Source organism: Podarcis gaigeae (genome assembly GCF_964106915.1).
Source record: "Podarcis gaigeae genome assembly, chromosome: 13".
NCBI lineage: Eukaryota > Metazoa > Chordata > Lepidosauria > Squamata > Lacertidae > Podarcis > Podarcis gaigeae.
Genome location: NC_139689.1, coordinates 51,414,017 through 51,434,797, shown reverse-complemented (window position 1 = coordinate 51,434,797; position 20,781 = coordinate 51,414,017). Strand labels below are relative to the sequence as shown.

General features: G+C 44.8%; 1 protein-coding gene and 1 long non-coding RNA gene across 2 annotated transcripts in view; one reads left to right on the top strand and one right to left on the bottom strand.

Moving 5' to 3' along the window:
* Nucleotides 1-20,781, top strand: part of COBL (cordon-bleu WH2 repeat protein) — a 1,088,462-nt gene that overhangs the window by 685,460 nt on the left and 382,221 nt on the right. The gene's annotated exons all lie outside the window — the stretch shown is intronic.
* LOC310830341 lies at nucleotides 1,435-17,686 on the bottom strand. Its single transcript, XR_014557603.1, has 2 exons — nucleotides 17,484-17,686; nucleotides 1,435-2,193 (listed from the first exon to the last, which is right to left on the bottom strand). It is a non-coding gene; the product is annotated as an uncharacterized lncRNA (long non-coding RNA).

The window sequence follows — 20,781 nt, the reverse complement described above, 5'->3', positions numbered from 1 at the left end:
CCAGATTACGAGTCCACCGCTCTTAACCACTACACCACACTGGTTCTCAGTTTCTTACTGTGCAAGCTGCCTCTATCAGTTTTTAGTGTCAGTTGTGTTTAACTTATGCTGGCTTCCCATGGCAGGTGACTGAGGTGAACCGGCTTAGAATCCAAGCTAAGTCCCCGACTCTCCGCTGTCTCATCCTGCCCCTGCCACCCCCCCAGAACTTACTATAGGGCTGCTCTTCTGTCAGTAGAGTTTTAATCCCGCCCCCGCCCCCTGCAATTCTCCCCTGCATTTTACAGAAACAACCTATCACAGCAACTGTCTTTATTTTGCTGTGTTGTGGTTTTTTGGGGAGTTGGGCGATAGTAGTGCAAGCGGCTCTGTTCCTTTTCTGCATTCAATATTTTATCCGGTGACGACTAAAACGTCTCAGCTAGGTCCATTTAAAATTGGCTCAGCACTCAAGGCTCACTGGGTGACTGCCATGGAATGAACAGAAAAGCTTCAGATAGCAAATGGCTGAAGCAGCTAGATTTTAGTTTCCTGACACAATTATTTTTTAAAGTGATATACACCTCTTTTGAGGTAGGCCACTGTGCTCCATCTTTTGTATCACCAGCTCCCATTTATATCTAAGCTATCTGTTACAGCATGGCAAAGCTGCATTAAGAGGAGATATTTTCTTGCGGAGGATATTCCTCTACCATTGATCTGCCGTATACGCAGTTGAATTCCCATGCACGTTGCTTATATAACAAAGGACCTAATTCAGTCACATAAATGTACAGTATGTATAGACAGTCTAAATTAAATCACCACCAGCTGCCTATATTGAGACTTACTCCTGGGTCCTTGACTTTCTTCTCCCTTCCTCCCTCCCTTCCACATGCTCACACTGTTGTACTTGCTGAGATTTCTAAGAATCTGAGTATTAGCTGTTACACACAGTTAATATAGAATATATTGCAAGGAGCCAAGTGAGATAGCTCTGGGGTTATGAGACCATGTAGAAAAAGATCAGCCAGTATCATGGATTTGAGTCTGTTCATAACTTTAATAACATAGGACATTGTGTTCCATAATCCATGGTGCGGCTGTTCTGCTATAAAAGGCAGCGCAAACAGTGTGTTGCAAGCACAACATGAACTTTCCAAATATTGTGCTGTGAAATGGACACTGCAAGCCTATGTGTGTTTGTTCAGAACTAAGTCCCACTGAGTGTGCATAAGTTCACAACCCCAATTAGTTTCTCTCTCTCTCTCTCTCTCTCTCTCTCTCTCTCTCTCTCACACACACACACACACACACACACACAGACACACACACAGAATTTCTGGGGTAGATTCTCCAAGAGACAATGCGAGTACAGATTTTGAGGGGGATGTTTTAAACTGTCACTTGGTAGCAGACATTGGGAAGATAGGGAGCAATGCGAGAGACTCAAGCTGTGTTTACATTCCCATTTAATATGCACTCACACTGTTTCACATGATGTTATCCAAAATGCATATGTACCCTGTGCTTTGTTACCACTGTTTGATGTGTTGCTCCTCAAACAAGCTTCGCATCCACTGGAGTCCAAATACCATTCCTAATTTGTCTCTAGCCAAGGTGTGAACACCTTTGCATTGGGGAAACACACCCCTGCCTGTCAATGCCTCCTGGTGTGTGATGACTGGCACTCATCTCTCTTGGGAGACAGTGGAAGAGTGTGGCTTTGGAGGTGAAGTCAAACCATTGGAGAGTTGCAGCGCCTGCTGTGGATGTTAAGACTGATATGGGAGAGACATGTTGTGTTGATATAGGAGAGACGTGTTGTGTTGCCCCTGGGTCGGATGAAGGCATTCTGTTGTGCTGTTGTCATTCCTCCTCTGGTCCCTGTGATGGATACATGAACTGACTTTCTCCAGCCACTGCGGTCATCTTGCAAGGGATTTCCAAACAGAGGGGTTGATGTTGCCAGCCGTCATGTTTACAGACATCTCTGTAATGCAGAGCCTGAAAATACCCTTGGGGATCCTGACATCTTCCATCCTATGGACATGACCAAGCCAAGGTAGAAGTCAATGAGACAGGAGTGGGAATGTTGGCTTGGGAGAGAGCACATCTTTGTTTGAGACTCTGTCCAGCCATGTGATGCCCAATATCTTCCTGACTGGTGTATGTGGGATGAATTGAATTGAAGCCATGGGACGTGGGGAAGAGCTGCAAAACACACCAGAAAAACAACAACTTTGCTGGTGATGTGAACACACCCTCTGACTGCACAGAGAACTGACAATTCATTTATGATTCGAGGACCCGATCCCCACTTGGACGAATAAAAACACGTGGACACAGTGTATAAGGTTAATGGGCAAGAAAAGGCCACAACTTTATTGATTACAGCATGTGAGAAAGTATTGGCTTAGGCATTGGACCATGAAGATTTGACTCCACCCACTCGAAGAGGGGTGAGTATGAAGAGGGGTTAATCACCAGTCGGGGGAGCCTGTTGATGCTAATACAACTATAAGCTCTCCCCTGATGTCACCGAGGGTCGTGCCATGGCCTCCTGCCACACAGGCATCAGACAGGATCCACGACTGCTGATTCCTTTAACGGAATATCCAAAATTGAAGGGGTGGGCGATGGCCACACCTTGCCCTTCCACACACCAACAACACATTCCAATGCCTAACCGCCACTTGAGGCGAAAGGTGAGCGAATGGGCTGAATGGCTGGCGCGGCTGCATTTGAGCAGCGAAACCACGCCTCCAACAAGCCCCCCGGTTGGGTGCTCAACTGGGGGCGTGGCGCGCCAGCCATGTAAATGGAGCAGGGGGCAGGATGCCCCCTGCGTGATGCGGGAATCGTCTCCCGCTCACAACCCCTCCGGAAGGAGGAGAGGCCTTGGCAAACTGTGAGGCATCTTCCTTTGGCATATATGAAGTATGTGAAACAGGGTCGTTTACCTTTTTTGACCAAGGCTGCCGGGACTGTCAGACACAGCATGGGAGGACTGTCTCCTTTCTCACCCTCGACCACAAAGTACAAGTGACAGCATTTACATGATGGGACCCTTGGCCAGTATCAATGGCCAGGCAAAATGCCCAGCCTTGCCAGGGTGTGCTGCCAGCCATCTTGGCTCATTTTTCCTCACAGCTTAGGTATATGCAAATCAAACCTTCAGCAGGGATTCAATAAAGCCTGGTGTGCTTCACAACATATTACAGGAGCAGGGAATGGTGCAGCAAGCGATGGACACACATAAAAGGAAAAAGGGATGGCATGTTTTGGCCTGGCATGTATTGAAAAAAGGCAGAATGCTTAAAAGAGAGAGAGAGAGAGAGAGAGAGAGAGAGAGAGAGAGAGGGAGAGAGAGAGGGAGGGAGGGAGATGGAAACATCTATCTGCTGAGCAGCAATTTAGATTCAAAGAAGCATGACAGTAAGGCTATTTAGGGCTGTCATATTTCAAGAAGTAAAAATCCAGACTGTTGTTGACCCACAAACTTGCTGAGCTTTTTTTTGCCCGAACATGAGTTGCTGGATATATATATATATATACGAAAGCATATATACACACATACATACATACATATACATATACACACACACATACATACCCCAAAACCCTGGGTGGCCAGGTTCCTCCCCCCCCAAAAGAGGACATGTCCAGAATTTCCCAGACATATGGCAACCTTAATTCTGGTATAATATAAAAACATCTTGATGGTCAACAGATGCTGTGTGGTATTATGATAAGAGTGGAAGTTTTATTTATGGAATTAATAAGAAACATGCCGAAATATAACTGAACAGTTGGGGTGAGAGAAAAATGCATAAGAAAACCACCACTAGCAGGGCTGCCGAGAGGTTGGTGCAGAATGTATTGGGTGCACAGCCATTGGGAGTCCCCAGATGCTGAGCTTTTAATTTATTTTTTTATTTAGAAAAGGCAGGTTGGCCTCCTAGAAAAAAAGTTATGAAGCAAAATGTGCAAGAACCCTTCTTAAGAAATTTCTGTGAGATGAGCCAGTCTGGCTGCTCCCATTTGTGGATTTTTTTTACCTCATTAGTGAAGCCAAAGTTGACAAGTGTGGCGTTTAGACAGCAGGTGACATGAATCCTAAAGAGCTGCTGTTTTTCCCTGCGTCTGTCTCATTTTCTAGTCCTTGGAATCTCCAAAATTTGCCCTTCCTTTTCCCCCTGGCAATCATGATACATCTTTCCTGTGGTGGATTCCCCTGAGATCAGGTACTCTGGTAAGTTATTTTCTGCAGTTATTTTCTACACAACAAGTGCAGGTGCACATTAAAGAGCCCCGCCCCACCTGACCTCTGCTATGGCAAATGCAGGATTGTATAGAAATGCGCTGAGGGGGAAAACTTCACTAGTTCTCATTCTGTTAGACATTTTATTACATGTGTGGCCACTGATTTATTTTGAGGCCCCCCCCCCCTGTAACACTTAAAAAATAATAATAATTTTTGCATATTGTCAGAGCTGCCCCAAGGTCCCAGCTCACAGAGGACCAACGCCAGGTCGTTGTTATATACAAAAGTCTTTATTGAAGTTCAGTCTCTATTTCAAAGCCGTGGCGCGCAGCTCTACGTCTTAAACCCTAGACCGCCGAAGCTCCGTCTGAATCACCTCCCCTCTGACACCAGTTTAAGATTCTAGCCCTGCTCCACCTCTTCCTCTGCTCTCTCCTCCTCTGGGTCCTCCTGTCCGCTGGGGCATTCCCCTTTCTGGACTCTTCTGATGCTGAGTCCCCTGAGTCTTCCCCCTGCCTCCGGCGGGCTTTAGGACCTGGTTCCCAATTCGGGTTCTCTGCTGTCCCGCGCGCCTGTACATTTGAACTTGGCGCTTGCGCCAACCCAGTGACCTTCCTCCTGACAGTTACACTGCTTCTGTCACTGCTTCCCTCTTCCAGGAGGCTAGCTGGACCTGACCTCCCCTCCGTTCCCTGACTCTCCCGATGGAGGCGTGGTCAGCCCTGACTCATCTTCTCTCCCTGCTGGGGGAGACGCTGGCCCCGATACCTGGGACTCTTCCCCCCCACTACGCTCTGGTGGGGAAGTTGGTCCTGATCTCCAACTGCTGCTCTGGGAGTCCCCGCTGGCCCCTTGCTTCTGGGGTGTCCCCCTTGGGACCCCCCTTGCCCTGGCCACCGGCGCTCCCTTCTGTGAATCTTCTGATTCGCTGGAGAGGCTCATGGAATCTCTCGGGCCACTGTCATCTTCTCCTACGCTGCCCTCAGATTCTTCCCCTTCGCTCTCCATTTCCTCTCTTCCCTGTGCCTCTGCTCCTGAGCCTCTGACACATATGATACAAATAATATGCAAATTTATGCAAATTGGTGTCCCCATTTGCAAATGGGTTGGAGGGTGCAAACCACATGCACAACACTGGAGACTTCTCTTGGTACCCCTCCTTGTTAAAGTAACGGTAAAGGGACCGCTGACCATTAGGTCCAGTCGTGACCGACTCTGGGGTTGCGGCGCTCATCTCGCTTTATTGGCCGAAGGAGCCAGCGTACAGCTTCTGGGGCATGTGGCCAGCATGACTAAGCCGCTTCTGGCAAACCAGAGCAGCACACGGAAACGCCATTTACCTTCCCACCGGAGCAGTACCTATTTATCTACTTGCACTTTGACGTGCTTTTGAACTGCTAGGTTGGCAGGAGCAGGGACTCAGCAACGGGAGCTCACTCCATCGTGGGGATTTGAACCGCCGACCTTCTGATCGGCAGGTCCTAAGCTCTGTGGTTTAACCCACAGTGCCACCCGCATTCCGGTGTCCCCCCTACTTGTTGGATCTGACTAAAAGCCCAGCTTCCCATGCCCACAGTGGCTACCCAATTTCCCATGAAAAATACCATCAACAACCTCCATTTAAAATGTTGACAGTTTTTTAAAAAAATCCTTGCCAAATTTTTAATATTTGCCATGTTTAAATGTAGCAGACTGTTGTTTTAAGGTGATGGAAGCGGCTGCTCCCCATTTACTGGTTCAATACATCTTGATTGTGTTTTTCATTCGTTCAGTGGTTTGTTCAGATTGTTGTAAATGCAATTTGTTTGACAGCTCTGAAAAATTATTTATTACACTTGAAGGCAATAGTCAGATGCCACACTTAAATTCAATCCTGTCTTGTTTCTGCACTTCTTACATCTATAATTTAAATGCAAAACTGATGTTGGCTTGAATGTACATTTGATTTCTCAATGGCTCTCTCCCATTTTCTGTTCCGGATGACACGTTTCACGTTGGAAACTCCTTGTCATCCCCCCCCCCACTCCACTTATGACTTGGAATATGTTTAAAAAGTATGTAATTTAGTTTGGAAAGTGGAAGGGCGCCATTGAGGAATCAAAAGCACATTCTAGCCACCCTCCGTTTTACATTTAAATTATAGATGTGAGAAATGCAAAGAAACAAAAAACAAACAAAAAAACCCAACCCAAATTTAAATGTGGCGTCTGACTACTAAACACAGCCACCAGCGTTAATGGAGTGACTGCAATTTATCAGTATGTTGATGGCACACATACTGGATTCTCCTGATTCACTGGAATCAGGAGAGCATGAAGATGTCGCTATCTACATGGTGTATCTACATGGTGCCTAGGGAACAACTTGCACCTTAATATCAGCAAGACAAAGGAGATGGTGTTGGACTTTTGGAGGAAGAGAGGAGAACTAGCCCCGCTGTACATCGGGGAAGGATGTGGAGAGAGTCTCTTCCTTTAAATTCCTAGGAGTTTACCTCAGTGAAGACCTTACTTGGAAAATCAATACAACCCAGGTGGTTAAGAAAGCCCAACAGAGACTCCATCTCCTCAGAGTATTGCGAAAGAACGATGACAATCAACATTTGATGATCTCCTTCAATAGAAAGTGTCCTTTCATACTGCATCACGGTGTGGTACGCTGGTTTGACACCAAGTGATAGGAAGTGCCTACAGAGGGTGGTGAATACAGGTGGTGAATATTATGGGCTGTCCCATGAAGCTGCTGGATGAAACAGCGGAAGAACTTTCCTCAGGAAAGTGAGGAAAATTCTCAGGGATGATTCACACCCTGGCCGGCACTTTCTTGATCTCCTGCCCTCAGGCAGAAGATATAGAAGCATGATTAGTCACACCAACAGGGTAAAGAACAGCTTCTATCTGTGGGCTGTTAGGCTGCTGAATGAAAAGATAACAACAGGGCAACTGACTTTCGGGTTTGGTGTGTGTGTGTTAGTAAACGAGGGGAATTAGGACTAAGAGAGCTGAGTGGGGGGTACTTGTGTAATCTCACTGTATACAAGTTGTACAAGTGACAATAAAGTATTTCAATTTCAATTTCACAGGTGTCTGGAGGCAGTGGTGGACTGGATGGGGGCCAATAAACTGAGACTGAATCCTGATATGATGGAAGTTCTGAGAGTGTGTGACACCCATGTCTGGGAATTAGGTGTATGTTATATGTGCTGTTACCTGAAGGATCAGGTTCATAGTTTGGGAGTACTCCTGGATTCCACCTTGTCACTGATGTCTCATGTGTCTTCTGTTTATGCCCAGATTAGCCTGTCCTACCTGAAGGAGCATCTCCACCCCCATTGTTCAGCCTGGACACTGAGGTCCAGCTCCGAGGGGGCCTTCTGGTGGCTCCCTCACTTTGAGAGATGAGGTTACAGGGAACCAGGCAGGGGGGCTTCTTGGTGGTGGCACCCACCCTGTGGAACGCTCTCCCATCAGATGTCAAGGAAATAAACAACTATCTGACTTTTAGAAGACATCTGTAGGCAGCCCTGTATAGGGAAATTTTTAACGTTCGATGTTTTATCGTGTTTTTAATATTCTGTTGGGAGCGCCCAGATGGGAAGGGTATAAATTATTATTATTATTATTATTAGTCCTGCATCAGCAGAAGTCTAGTGTACTGATCAAGGGAAGTAACAGTCCCACTCTATTTAGCCTTGGCCAGACCACACCTGGAGTTCCAAGTCCAGTTCTGGGCACCACAATTTAAGATGGGTATTGTCAAGCTGGAAGTTGTGCAAAGGAAGATGACCAAAGTGATAAAGGGTCTGGAAACCAAGCCTTATGAGGAATGGTTGAAGGAGCTGGGCATGTTTAGCTTGGAACAAAGGAGACTGGGTATGATGGCCTGGGAATCTGATTCAGAGGCTGAACCAGAGGAATCCCAGCCCTCACAGGAGTCCCCGCCTCCAGGGCCGGCTGAACTGGGGCAGGGCCTTGATTCTGAAGCGCCTGCACCTGTGCCGGATCCTCAGGAGCAGGCACCAGGTGAATCCACTCTGGCCCCGGACCAGGTGGTTGAGGACTCAGTGCCTACAGGTGAGTCTCCCCCTGGGTCCAGTAACCCTTCAGCCTCTCCTGAACTGCAGAGGCTCAGGGCAGAGAGGAGAAGGGAACTGGTTTCTCCCAGGAGGAGTGCTCGCCTTAAGGCCAGGAGAGGCAGTTCTCCTGGGGGCCAGGACTGCCCCTGGCCTCAGAGAAGATAAAGGCCAGTCAGCCCGGTCCCAGGTTGCGGGAGCAACGTCGTTGAAGAGCTGTTTTGGCCAGCATCCAGTCCTGTTCCCCCAGAGTTCCTGTCCTTGCCCGGCTTCTCGCTGTGGACCCCGCTTCACCTGAGGAGGACTGACTGCCGACCCTCAACTCAGGTCCTGGACCTCGCCCCCGGTAACCTCCCTCCCTGGACCAGCACACTGAGAAAAGTATGATCGCCATCTTCAAACATGTAAAGGGTTTTCACATGGAAGGTGGAGGAGGTTTTTTCTCTCCTGCTAGGACTTGAACCAAGTGATTCAAGTTACAAGAAAGGAGATTCTGACTAAACACCTGGAAGAACTTTCTGACACTAAGAGCTGTTTGACCTAAAATCTTCCCCATCACCAAACATTTTGTTTTTTTTTTAAAATATTTTTATTGCTTTTTAGAAATACAGAAAAAAGAATAAAGAGTGGTTATAAGAAGATAGGGTATAGGTAACAAGTTTCCATATTCTTTTTCCTTCTATTCTATAGGACTTCCCCACATCCTCCGAACCCTGCGTTCTCTGTCTTATAAAGCATCAGCAATTTGTTAACTTATTTCAAAACTTATTGTAACTTCCATTTTATCATGTTCCCTATTTTCAATTTTACTGTCGCTCAATTCTTATATGTTTTATATTAAACACAATAAAGTTATTTCATTATTTTACCTCTGAATTCTTGTGTCTTAATTTTCATTCCAATAACTTACATTTGCTGAAGCTAGAATTTCCTGAAAGGTGCATTTTTTTTAACATTCATACAACTTATAGTGTTTTTTCAAATAGTCCTTAAACTTTTCCCAATCCTCCTCAGTTGTTTCTTCTCCCGCGTCTCGGATTCTGCCAGTCATTTCAGCCAGTTCCATATAGTCCATCAACTGCGATTGCCATTCCTCCAGCGTGGGTAAATCTTGTATCTTCCAGTATTTTGCAATCAGGATCCTTGCTGCTGTGGTAGCATACATAAAAAAGGTTCTGTCCTTCTTAAGCACTCTCTGGTCCACCATGCCCAGAAGGAAGGCCTCTGGTTTTTTAGGTAAGGTAAATCTCAATACCTTTTTTAGTTCATTATGGATCATTTCCCAGAAGGCCTTCACTTTCGGGCAGGTCCACCAGAGATGGAAGAATGTCCCTTCCGCCTCTCCACATTTCCAACATTTCCAACCAATCTCGTACCTTAGTTTTCAATTTCTCCAAACTTAGCAACCTCCAATTGTCTCCAGTTTTTTCAATTATTTCCCAATATTTAGGCCAATGGGCCTCCATGTTGGGTCTCTTACGTGCCTTGGCCTCCACCGGTGAGAGCCACCTCGGAGTTTTACTCTCCAATAAGTCTTTGTATTTTATCCAGACCCTCCAAATTGCTCTTCTGACAATATGGTTTTTAAACAATTTGTGCACTTTGGCCTTGTCATACCACAAATATGCATGCCACCCAAACGCATTGTCAAACCCTTCCAGATCCAGGACATCAGTGTTCTCCAATAAAATCCAATCTTTCAACCAGCAGAAGGCTGCAGATTCATAATATAGCCTCAAGTCTGGCAGGGCAAATCCCCCTCTTTCTTTCGCATCAGTTAATATTTTAAACTTTATTCGGGGCTTTTTGCCCTGCCAAACAAACTTAGAAATATCCTTCTGCCACTTTCCAAAACATTCCACCTTGTCCACGATCTGTAGGGCCTGAAACAAAAATAACATTTTCGGCAATACATTCATCTTTACAGCAGCTATTCGGCCTAACAAGGAAAGTTTCAGTCTTGACCATATATCCAAGTCTCTTTTGATTTCTGACCAGCATTTCTCATAATTATCTTTAAACAAATTCAAATTTTTGGAGGTCAAGTACACCCCTAGGTATTTTACTTTTTTAACCACATTCAGCTCCGTTTCTTTAGAGAACTCATCTGTTTCTGTAACTGTCAAATTTTTTGCTAAAACCTTGGTTTTTTGCTTATTTAACTTAAACCCCGCCACCCGACCAAAATCAGAAATTAATTCTAACACTCTTTTAGTGCTGGAGACTGGTTCCTGAAGTGTTAATACCAAGTCATCTGCAAATGCTTTCAATTTATATTGTTTCACTCCGACCTCAATCCCCTGGACCAACCGGTCCTTTCTAATCATATTTAGCAACACCTCCAGGACTGAAATAAACAATAGGGGGGATAGGGGGCACCCCTGGCGTGTCCCTTTTTCAATTTTAAACTCCTCTGTCACCACATTGTTTACTATCAATTTAGCTTTTTGTTCTGTGTAGATTGCTTCTATACCATTTTCGAACCCCCGCCCCACTCCCATCCCTTCCAAATTTTTCTTCATAAACATCCAAGAAATATTATCAAAGGCCTTCTCTGCATCAACAAAAATCAAAACCGCTCTGGTATTCAGATTTGTTTGTAGAAGTTCCAAAATGTCAATAATGTTTCTTGTGTTGTCAAACAAATGCCTACCAGGGAGAAAGCCAGCCTGGTCTTTGTGAATCACTTCATTTAGTACTTTTTTAAGTCTATTTGCCAAAATATCTGCAAAAATTTTATAATCCACATTTAGGAGTGAGATGGGGCGGTAGTTCTTAAGTTGGGTCTTTTCAGTCTCTGATTTAGGTACCAATGTGATGAAAGCTTCTTTCCACGTTTCCGGTGCCCTCCCTCCCTCCATTATCTGGTTGCAAACCTCCATCAAAGGTTGTATCAAATAGTCCTTTAAAACTTTATAATATTTGGAGGTTAAGCCGTCCGGGCCTGGGGACTTGCCAAGTTGAAGATTTTGAATGGCACTTTCAATTTCTTGCTGTGTAATATTACAGTTCAGGTTTGTTCTCATTTCCAGGGGTATTTTTTGTAATCCATTAGTTTTTAGAAATTGATCCACCTCTGAGGCTTTTTGCGGCCCTTGTGTATAAAGTTCTTTGAAATACCTCTGGAAGCACTTTCTGATTTCCTCGGGTTTCTGAACCATTCTCCCTTCGATCTCTAGATTTGTAACCGTATTAAGCTTTTGTCTCTTTTTCAACTGCCAAGCTAGCAGTTTCCCACACTTATTCGCCGATTCGAAGGATCTTTGTTTCATTTGTTTAATTTTCCATTCCACCTCTTGGTTTATCAGTTTTGAATATTGCGCCTGGAAGAATTTCACTTCTCTTAACACGTCCTTCGACTTAGGCCTAGATCTTAATTTTTTCTCTCCTTCTCTTATTTTCTCCAATATCTTCTCCTTCTTTTCATTCCAGAGCCTTTTCTTAATTGTGTTTTGTTGTATTAGAAACCCTCTCATAACTGCCTTACTTGCGTCCCAGATTGTTCTTTTTTCCACGGTGGTATTCAAATTTATCTCAAAATAGTCCTTTAAGGTTTTTTGGGCCTTCTTCACAATCTCCTGATCTCTTAATAAGGTGTCATTCATTTTCCATCTGAAGGTACCGGTTGTGTTAAGTCTCAATTCCACTTTCAAAGCACTATGGTCGGAGCAGGTTTTTGGGCAGATTTCCACTTTTCTAGTCTTAGGTGCCAGTCCTCTAGTTGTCCAGATTTGGTCGATTCGTGTCCATGTCAGATGAGCTTCAGAAAAGAAAGTCCCTTCTTTCCCTAGAGGGTTCTTAACCCTCCAGATGTCCACTAAGTCCATATTGTCTGTCATTTCAAAAAAAGTTTTGGGTAGTCTGCCGTCTTTCGATATGTTAGCACTTTGTGACTTATCCATATGTACAGAGACAACCCCATTCATATCACCCAGCATAATGATGTTGCTATAATCCAAATAATCCAGCATGGTCTCATGCAGCTTCCTGAAGAATTCCGACTTTCCCTCATTTGGAGCATATATTCCTAATATCAAAATTTTTTCTCCTTGTGTCTGTATTTCAATCGCCAAAATTCGGCCGTATTCATCTTTAAATAAAAATTTCGGTGACAGGCTCTCCTTTGCATAAATCACCACTCCTCTCTTCTTAACTTTGTCCGAAGAAATAAATTCTTGGCCTAGTCTTTTGTTAATTAACACTTTTCTATGGAGCCTTGTCACATGTGTTTCCTGTAGGCAGATAACGTCCAATTGTTCCTTTTTCAAAATGTGAAAGACTTTCCTTCTTTTTTCCGGGGAATTTCCGCCATTTATATTCCAACTAAGAAGCTGCAGAGACATCCTGAATCAGTTGACGGGTTCTACAGTGGGGTATCTAAGCTTCCTCCCGATCCCGGGGGAGGTAATGCTGGTCCTGGTCCTGGTGGTATATCTCTTGGAGATGGTCCCGGTGGTGGTGGAGGCCAAGAAGCTGCGGCTCCTTTTTGCAGGTCCTCCTCGTGGTCGTGTAGGAACTTCTGCTGGTCTTCAGGTGATTTAATCTTTATTTTCCTTCCTTTGTAAGTAAATGAAAGTCCTTGTGGAAACTCCCACCTGTAAGGAATTCCGTTGTGTCTCAACAATTTGGTCAAATCTATATAGGTAGTCCTAAGTTCCAAGAGATATTTGGGTATATCTCTGTAAATTTCGGCCCTTTTACCTTCTACCTCCAAAGATTTCTTAAAATGTAGGCCTAGTATCTTATCCCTTTCTTCTCTTGATCTCAGAGCAACCAAACAGTCTCTGGGCTTATCTTTCTTTACTGATTTTCCCAGTCTAAAGGCTGTCACAATTTTAAAGTCCTTTTCTTCCTCAATTCCCCAGAATTTGGTGAACAAAAGTGTCAAAAATCCCTCTAAATTATTTTGTTCCAATTCCGGGATAGCCCTTATCCTGAGATTACTATCTTTACTCTTCAATTCAACCAATGCCAGATAGGCTTGTTGTTCCCCTACCTGCCTTCTCAAAGGTCTTACCTCTCCTTTAATTTCATCCACCTTTAAGTTCGCCTGTTCTGCTTTTTGGTTGGCTTCCACAGCTAATTTAAAGTTTTCTGCCGTAGCTCCTTGCAATTTCTCAATTGCCTGAGTGTGCTGCGAAACCTGTTCAGTTAATTTGCCAATAGAGGATGTAGCTTGGTCAATCTTTGATGTTTGATTGTCCACTTTTTGGTTTAAGACTGCCAATTGTTCCAAAATTTGTTTTAAAACTGTTTCAGATCCTCCAGTTGCCATGTCTTCTGCAGCAGGCTGCACTAGTTCCACCTCCTGTGCTGTCAGCACAGTTGGGACAGATGATCTGCGATGATGAGTTAAAGTTGTTTGCAAAAGTTGCCCAGATTTTTTCTCTTTTTCTTTATCTTTAGCTTTAGCTGCTCTTGTTCTCCCTGTGCCGCTCATTCCACACCTGCCTCTGTTCAAGGTCAAATGGTCTTTTGTCCCATGAGAAAAACAAGTCCCAAATATAAATAAAAAAAACCACGAAAGGTTTCAATAAAACTCAGTTCCCATGCAACTATGTTTCCACAGTCCTATAGGGGGAGTATTCCAAAGCTTCGAAAAAGAAAGGAACTATTTTCCGCCATTGAAGTTCCTCAATTCCCCATATTGAGTTTAGTAATTCCCAAACACAAAAGGAAGGTTTCCAGGACTTCTAGTTTTTTAAAATCCAGCCATAAAGTATCAATACAAGTCCATGTAACAATGTTTAATATTAGTATCTCAGTCTATGCAACAATTTCGATCTCTGCAACAATATCGTCAGTTTGACAGCAGTTTGACAGTTCTTTTTCTATGCACTGGCAGCCCGGTGACGGGGTTATCTCTTTCAGCCCCGTTTAGCCCAAAGATTGGAGGATAGTTCTAAAGAATAAAAGTCTATACAACCCACAGTTCTTTTCCTTTTTGGCTTCAAAATACAGAGTCTCTCAATGCACCCTTTCTTCCACTTTAACAATCCCTTTTTAAATACTTCAGCTCGTTTCCGAGCCCTTGCTTTGATCTGATTAGCAGAGTCGGAAGGCGGACTTCCTGTTACTCGCCTCCCGCTTTCGGCCGAATTTCTTCAATTTAGTTGGAAAATTTAGGACCCTTACTCACGGATATGTTGCTCCAATTCCGATAATTTCAAGAAGAAAGGTCAGCGCTCATCAGCAGCAGCAGCGCGGCTTTGCTTCCACGAAAAGAGCGATGAACTCACAGCGCCGCTCCCCCTTTCACGTTCCGGAGCCTCTTACGAGGCTCCTTCACAGCTTCTGGGGGGGCTCCAGGCGCCCGCCGAGTCCCACGGCCGCAGGCTCACTCTGCCTGCGGTTTTTCTTGATGGGTCTCCGCTTTGCCGCAGCGGACGACCCTTTTTCGCGGAGCCCCTCTTCACAGCGCAAAGAGGACCGCCATTGCTGTTTCGCGCCGCCTCCGGAAGTCCCCCCATCACCAAACATTTTGGACCCTACGATGGGCAGTGGCAGCACCACTGTGGGCTGCCTTTTCAGTACTGGTTCCCCAGTTGTGGAATGCTCCCCTTAGTGAGCCACGTCAGTCTCCATCATTATTAACTTTCAGGATGAATCTGAAAACATTCCTGTTGACCCAGGTATTTGGTAGCTGAAGAACGTTCCTCACAACTTAAAAGATCACTGGATGGAATTATGCTCTTAACCAGGGGTCAGCAACCTTTTTCAGTCGTGGGCCGGTCCACTGTTCCTCAGACCTTGTGGGGGACCGGACTATATATTTTTTTTGGGGGGGGGGGAATGAACGAATTCCTATGCCTCACAAATAACCCAGAGATGCATTTTAAATAAAAGGACACATTCTACTCATGTAAAAATGTGCTGATTCCTGGAGCATCCGTGGGCCGGATTGAGAAGGTGATTGGGCCGGATGCAGCCCATGGACCTTAGGTTGCCTATCCCTGCTTTTAACTGTAAACGCTTTTAGAAGGTTTTAACTGTTTCTGTTTTTAGAAATTTTTCACTGGGTTAGAACAATTTGCTTTGTTTTTTAATTATGGATCTGCTTGCCACCCTGGGTTCCCTAGGGAGGAAGGGCAGGATATAAATTCAATATCAAAAATAAATCCACAGTCATAAAAGTTTGATTATGAACTGTGTGTCCTCCATTCAATATCATGTATTTCAGCACTAAAATCTTCTTTTTGCCAGTAACAATTTTCTGTTCATTAGAACTATTAGAACTGTTGTCGAAGCCTGTGTGGTATAATTCAAACAGGATGATAAGCAGATTGTGCTTGTCCTTCTTATATTTCATTGATTTTTTTTCAAAAGGTCTGTGGTATGTGCAAAAATACAGATTGGAGATACCCACAGTTTTGCTGCCTTGAGCAGAATGAGGAGAAAATAGCTTACTTCAAAATTCTGGGGGAAATTTCTGAAGGTCTCAGATGGGCACAGCCCAGGGCAAGCCTCATAGAAGAAGAAGAAGAAGAAGAAGAAGAAGAAGAAGAAGAAGAAGAAGAAGAATTTATTATTTATACCCCACCCATCTGGCTGGGTTTCCCCAGCCACTCTGGGCGGCTCCCAATCAAATATTAAAAACACAATACAGGATTAAATAAATAAAATAAAATAAAATAAAAGAATTACTTTTGCCCCTGTGAAAGCATATCAACCTTGAAGTCCATCAGTCCTGCAATTCCATATATTATGTTCATTGTTGATAGTGGAAGGAATAAAATTTGAGTAATAAGAGGATCCAGAGTGTCTCAGAAATGGCAACCTGGACCAACAGCCAAACCCCATTGAGATCAATCTACTTTTGTTAGAAGTTTAGAAGAGATGAAAGAAAGTGCTTCTTCATGCAGCACATAAGTCAAACTTTGAAACTCACACCCCCAGGAGACCACCAACTTGAGTGGCTTTTACAAAGGATTGTACACTTTCATGGCAGAGAGGGCTTCCAATGACTTCTAGTTGTGATGGCTGTACACACACAATTGAAGCCAGCACTGCTTCCGAATACCAGTTGCCGGAGACCACGAGATGTGAGAGATATGATCTTGTGCTCCTACTGTAGCCTTTTTAGACTTTACCGATTGGTGGGCTCTGCGTTGCTCCCGGGCAGGAGGAAGGAAGTCAAATGACACCGAGGGTTGGTTCAGAGAAAGAGTTCTTTATTTCTGCTCTCCGGAACAGCAGAAAGGCACCTGCGTGGTGTGTCCACAGCAAGTCCAAAGAAATGAGAGATTACATGCAGTATATATACCCTCCAGGCACCCTCTCCCCCTTCCCCAGGAATCCAGCCACGTCAGCTTGTACACACAGGTTGACATCACAGATGTTCCTGCTCCGGCACTCTTAACCATAAAAGGGTATTCCTTCCTATACTTCTGACTGTAAAAGGATATTCCTTCCTGTACTTCTGACCATAAAAGGATCTTCCTGTTCCTACTCTTATCTTGGAGCAAGAGGTCACCATCTCCAAGAACACCCTCTGGCGCTGTTCCCAGACTAGGTCTGTGCGTCTTTTGTGGTCAGGATATAAGATAAGGCACAGTTGTGTCTTCCCTGTTCTACTGGTACAGTCAAGGCCATCCTTGCCGTCAGAAACTGATAAAGGAGAGGGCTCTGAGCACTTGTTTATACAGCTGGGTTTCGGCTCAAGAGTTCAAGTTAAAGCATTTTAGCTAAGGAAAAATAGGGATTTTGGTGCAGTTTCAAACTGCCTGCACAGTCAGTTTTGGGTTTGGGAAACCCATTCCTTCACTACAGGCATCTGGTTGGCCACTGTGAGAACAGGATACTGGACAAGATGGGCCATTGGCCTGATCCAGCACCCTGCTCTTATGTTCCTATGTTTAAGTGTGAAGAAGATGGCAGCACAACCACCATCAAGCCAAGGCAGAAACTGTTCGCAGCATTCTGTTCTGGAGTAAAGTGAAAACCTAGCACATAAAACTCTTAAGACAAATTTCCCCTCACAGTTTCTCATGTTGCTACATGCCGAACACTCCTGCTTTGTGACATAGTTGTGATGTATCAATGATGCTGTTGAACAATGTATTGAGGGAAATGAGGTCTTAAAAGTTCACGCAACCCCATGCTCAGGTTTGCCACTCTTTCTGTGCTTGACCCTTGTTGCAACAAATAAAGATCAGGTCTACTGACCGCTGTTTTGCTTCAGTAACTTGGCTGGAGACTCCTTCTTTTGCTGACCGGAGAAACCCAGGATTTTTTCCTTATTAGTTGGGGCCTACCCACCCTAGAAAGACAGACAGACAGATTATTAAAATTCAGTTTGGCCATGAGTTTGAACTCACTACAGACCCCAAATCATCAAACAACTTTGGAGACCAGTAAGTGTTTTTTTTCTGGGGTACTCAAGGGTATGGAGTCCCGGCACCTTTTTTCTAGAAGAAAAGCAGTACTGACGGTACTTAATTACCGTATTTTTCACTCTATAAAACGCACCAGACCACAAGACACACCTAGTTTTTGGAGGAGGAAAACAAGAAAAAAAATATTCTGAATCTCAGAAGCCAGAACAGCAAGAGGGACCGCTGCGCAGTGAAAGCAGAAATCCCTCTTGCTGTTCTGGCTTCTGGGATAGCTGTGCAGCCTGCATTCGCTCCATAAGACGCACACACATTTCCCCTTACTTTTTAGGAGGGAAAAAGTGAGTCTTATAGAGCAAAAAATACGGTATATTATAGAAGAGTATAAACCTGGGGTCAGCAAACACTTTCAGCCGGACCACTGTCCCTCTGACCTTGTGGGGGGCTGGACTATATTTTTTTGGGGGGAAATGAACGAATTCCTATGCCCCACAAATAATGCAGAAATGCATTTTAAATAAAAGGACACATTCTACTCATGTAAAAACACACTGATTCCCAGACCATCCGCGGGCTGGATTTAGAAGGCAATTGGGCTGGATCCGGCCCCCGGGCCTTAGTTTGCCTACCCATGGTCTAAACCATCCCAAAAGTTTCTGTCACACTCCAATCCATCACTCAAAACATCTATGTGAGCATAATGGGGCACACCAACTTGCTCCAATATTGCAATTGACTCCACTCCCAAGTCAAGGTCCAAGATTCCAGGAGCTAATATTTCACTAGCTCAGGGAAATAGCTTTTGGATTTGTAAACATAAAAAGAGGCCTGTGGATGCGTAGTCATGCCAACTTTTGTCTGGGCAACACCCACGGCTGGCATGTGACCCTTCTCCCCTGAGGGTTGGTCAAGAGGGAATGGAAAAGTTTCTTGGAACAAAGAATGACTTGCAGGCTAAAACAGGCTGTGTTCCAGCCAAGTGCCAGAAGTTACAAATGATCTGGCTAGCTATAGGCCAATAAGTCCCTTCAGCATAATCAGTAAATTATATGCTAAACTTCTACATGATAAATCAATAGCCTGAGTAGAAAAGAATGAGCCTCGGTTTAGGCAAGACCAACCAATCTTAGATCCTTTCTTTTTATCATCTCAGTTAAGAAATGTACTGGAAGGTTTAGGAGCCAAGTGCTTAAAGCATGGATTGGCTCAAAATCTGCCGGACTGTGGGAGATATCGGTAGCTATTGCCACGGGCAAAAGTTTTCCCCTTTTAATGAAACAACAATATTACACTTTGGCTCCAAAGTGGCACCAGTGCCAGATTTTGCGTGATGTGGGCACTCACCCCCCACAGGGCACTATATTACAAAAGATTACCAAAGTCCACCGCTGATGGCACAGTCCTCCAGTTAGACTTTCTCAGGGAATAAAGCATGCCTGCAGGCGGGCACCAGTCCTGCAAATTTGTATGTTAATGACAGGGGCAGAGTGTCCCATTTCACTGCCTGAGACAAAGTAAGAAGCTGCCACCGTGCTGAAGTCTTCCTTACTTGGGTCCTGGTGGTGGGTTCCAGCGATAACCTGTGGAGTGCCAGAGATCCCGCGGGTGGCAGAGGGAGCGGGGCCAGAGGGGAACCTGTGAAGGTGCTGACTCCTGGTGTCCCACTGCACAAGGCAGCTGCATTAGCCTGTCTCATAGGTGGGCCGGCCCTGATTAATGATCTAATACAGGGGTCCGCTGTCCCTCAGACCTTGTAGGGGGCCGGACTATATTTTTTGGGGGGAAATGAACAAATTCCTATGCCCCACAAATAATCCAGAGATGCATTTTAAATAAAAGCACACATTTGACTCATGTAAAAACACGCTGATTCCCAGACCATTCGCGGGCCAGATTTAGAAGGCGATTGGGCCGCATCCGGCCCCCGGGCCTTAGTTTGCCTACCCATGATCTAATGCCTCTTCTTGCATCTGTTCCCACTCTCCTGAAAGTGCCTCTAGAACCCTGCCAGGGACGTTTTCTGCTGCTGGCACGAGCCCTATTTTGGTGGTAAGGATTGGAATTACACGAGGCAGAAGACTGGGGCTGCACATTTCTGCCCTGAATCATGTCCACCATGGGGCAGCCCCTTGAACGTGTGTCCGCTATTACGGTGTAGCTCACAGCAACAGCCAAGCTGCCCCACTGCAGACATGCTCCAAATGCTTGGGTACTATTGGAGAGATGGGCTGGAGAGAGTGAGCTGGGCTGGAGCGTGCTTCGCTTTCTCATGCAGAGATGGCCTTGCAAGGCTGGACAAACATTTGAATGGGTGGTGATGAGAGCACCTTCATCTGAAAAGGCAAGCCTTCTGGGTCTCCTGCATTAATGTACCTGGCAGGTATCTCCCAAACAACCTTAGGCATAGTGCCTGAGGACATCCAGGGAGATTCATGGCTGAAGGAAGATTTAACTTATGTACTCAGGTCTCCCCAATCCAAGTCTCGGGGTGGGGGCTCTTCCTGCAGGTCCTACTGTGCTGCTGACCATTGGGACAAGCACAACAGGAAGAAAATCTCTTATTTTATGTGGGTGGGTTGGACAAAACATTTACTACACTCTTGGTCATTCATATTTTGTGCTCAGGTTTTATTTGATAAGGTTTGTGGTACAAACTTGACGAAAACTCCCCCCCCCCTTTTAATTGCCCTCGTTGCTGAAAAATGACAAAGGGGTGTGTGTGTTAAAATGTAATTGCTTTCAGTTTTATGGAGTTCTTTTGAGATAAAGCACTGCGTGATTTCTTTTCTCCATATAATACTTCAGTTTGATTAAAGCTTTATTGAGGAGAAATTTCACATGAAAAACAAATTATCCTGCACTTTTTGCAGCATTAGCTGCATTTGTTTAGTGCCAGATAATGGGCTCTCTCCCCGCAGTTTCACTGCACTCAAGTCCTTTATCACACGAGCAGAATTTCGATTAAATCAAATTTAATTTGGTCCGCGAAAGTTAAAGCAGTTGCTTCAGTTAGCCAGAAAAAAGCCCCAAACACTTAAGAGAACTATTATGCATGACTAAACAGTGCAGGGTTTTCATTGGTCAGTCAATCTTTTTCATCTTCGGGAATTAAATAACGTTCCCCCTTGCGA